The sequence below is a fragment of the Protobothrops mucrosquamatus genome, unplaced genomic scaffold, assembly GCF_001527695.2.
Source record: "Protobothrops mucrosquamatus isolate PMUCROS unplaced genomic scaffold, P.Mucros_1.0 scaffold1440, whole genome shotgun sequence".
Taxonomy (NCBI): domain Eukaryota; kingdom Metazoa; phylum Chordata; class Lepidosauria; order Squamata; family Viperidae; genus Protobothrops; species Protobothrops mucrosquamatus.
The window spans coordinates 371,292-374,261 of record NW_015387622.1 but is presented as its reverse complement, the minus strand read 5'-3'; positions in this window follow the sequence as shown (position 1 = coordinate 374,261).

Sequence of the window (2,970 nt, the reverse complement as noted above, 5' to 3'; positions counted from 1 at the left end):
CTCTCCTTGATTAGTTTCCATCCGTTGCAGTTCTTTGCCAGGAAGACCTCTCAAGTCTTTTCTTGTCTTCTACCGTGCCTTTAAATTTTAGATTTAAATTTTAGAAAGACAACTTACTGTCTCTCTTGTAGTAAAACTATAAAGAAGCCGGGGCACCTTGGGAGACCAACAGCTTCACTGTGGGATAAACATTTATGAACGGCAGCATTTTCCCTGGATACACAGCTTTTTCAGGGATGACCTGTCTCTCCCACCACTGCACACTGGTGCTGATTTTGCAGCTGTTCAACCTGCAGTAGACAATGCTTTGCATTCTGCTTCTAACTACTGTAATGCTTCCAGTTCCTTCCTGCCCCCAAAGCCATGTGTACAAATCTATGCATACATACATAAATACATACACCCATCATGCTCTTTCCTGGGGGGGGGGGGGTATCAGCAACATTATGCAGAATATCAGAACTAATCAGCCAAATAAATCAGGGCATGAGAGAAAAACAAGGAACAAAGGAACATGGCTAAATTTAGTTCATACCAGGGGTCTTCAAACTTGGCCCTTTTATGACTTGTGGACTTCAACTCCCAGAATTCCTCAGCCAGGCATGCCTGGCTGAGGAATTCTGGGAGTTGAAGTCCACAAGTCATAAAAGGGGCCAAGTTTGAAGACCCCTGGTTTATACCAACACTGCAGTACTATCTCTCTCTGTCCTTGCAATCCACCTTAGTTCTACCCCATCCGTATAACATTTCACACATTCCCCTTATTTATTTAGGTATATTTATATTTTCATTTCCAGATAGTTCAGAGTTGCAATGGTGCTGAATGAGTAGTACTTACAATGAAGTTTTGGCCATCGCTGAACCCCTTGTGGCCACATGATTGCAATTTGGGTGCTTGATAACTGCCTCACATTTACGATGGTTCTAGCACCCTGCAGTCACATGATCCCCATTTGCCACCTTCCCCAATGGCTTCCCACAAGCAAAGTCAGTGGTGAAGCCCCCAGGGAAGGTTGTAAGTTACTCAAAGTCCCCTCCACAAATCTTCCTTTGCTTCCTTTGCTCACACACAACCTACACTAGGCCCCCCAATTCACACTGGGCCTGTGCCAGTGACCCCCAGCCTCCCCAACCCACCCTCTGAGAAACCGCCTTTAATTTGCCAGCCTTTAATTTAACACATGCTTTTCTTCCGTCCTATTTCTGTCTTATTTCACTGGTCCCATTCAGCAATCAACCTTCAATTATGTATTCATGCAAAATGTTCTATCATTCAAGCCTGTTCCATTGATCACATGCTTTCTCTAAATTAATAAGCATAACAAACTTTCTCGTGCTCACACATTTTTCAATGATTTACTGAGAAGCAAAAATCGGATTTGCTACCCATTTGCTGCTACAGTTGCAACACACTTCCCAAATGTGTGAGACTGGACAGCCATTTATCTGAAATAGTATAGGTCTCCTGTGAGAGCAGGGGGTTGGACTGTCACTAGAGACTTCTGAGACTCTAGAAAGAGTACAGAGAAGAGCAACAAAGATGATTAGGGGACTGGAGGCTAAAACAAATAAAGAGCGATTGCTGGAATTGGGTATGTCTAGTTTAATGAAGAGAAGGACGAGGGGGGACATGATAGCAGTGTTCCAATATCTCAGGGGCTGCCACAAAGAAGAGGGAGTCAAGCTATTCTCCAAGGCACCTGAAGGCAGGACAAGAAGCAACGGGTGGAAACTAATCAAGGAGAGAAGCAACTAGAACTAAGGAGAAACTTCCTGACAGTTAGAACAATTAACCAGTGGAACAACCTGCCTCCAGAAGCTGTGAATGCTCCAACACTGGAAGTTTTTAAGAAGAAACTGGACAGCCATTTGTCCGAAATGGTATAGGGCAGGGGTAGGCAACCTCGGCTCTTTTATGACTCATGGACTTCAACTCCCAGAATTCCTGAGTCAGCTATGCTGACTCAGGAATTCTGGGAGTTGAAGTCCATGAGTCATAAAAGAGCCGAGGTTGCCTACCCCTGGTATAGGGTTACCTGCCTAAGCACGGGGTTAGACTTGATGACCTCCAAGGTGCCTTCCAACTTTATTATTATTATTATTATTATTATTATTATTATTATTATTATTATTATTACTACTACTACTACTACTACTACTACTACTATTACTACTACTACTACTACTACTGGAAAAAGTACAAAGAAGAGCAACTAAGATGATTAAGAGCCTGCACACAAAAATATATGAAGAACAATTGCAGGAATTGGGTATGGCCACTCTAGAGACAAGAAGGAGTAGTGGAGACATGACAGCAGTATTCTAATATTTGAGGGGCTGCCACAAACAAGAGAGGGTCAACTTATTTTCCAAAGCACCAGAAGCCAAGTCAAGAAACAATGGATGGAAACTAATCAAGGAGAGAAGCAACCTGGAATTAAGGAGAAACTTCCTAACAGTGAGGACAATTAACCAGTGGAACAGCTTGCCTTCAGAAGCAGGGGGTTGGACTTGATGACCTCCAAGGTCCCTTCCAACTTTATTATTATTATTATTATTATTATTATTATTATTATTATTATTATTATTATTATTATTATTATTATTATTATTATTATTATTATTATTATTATTATTATTATTATTACTAGATGATCTATAAGGTCCCTTCCAACTCTGCTACTACCAGTATTACTGTTGCTCATTGCTACCACCTGTCCACTTCCAGTCAGAATTTTGCCAACCACCTTCTAATCCTCCTGTACTTTTTGAATTCATTCTTATTACCTTTACTTTTGTGTAGGGAAAGTGTACTGTTCCAATGATCAGTCTTCACATACAGTATCCCTGAACAAGTTGCAGCCACTCCATTTGCAAACCATCTGCAGCCATATCATTTTTACAGCTTTTATGACTGACAGCTAAACAATTGGACACTAATATCCATACCATTTGTTTCAACACTATTAT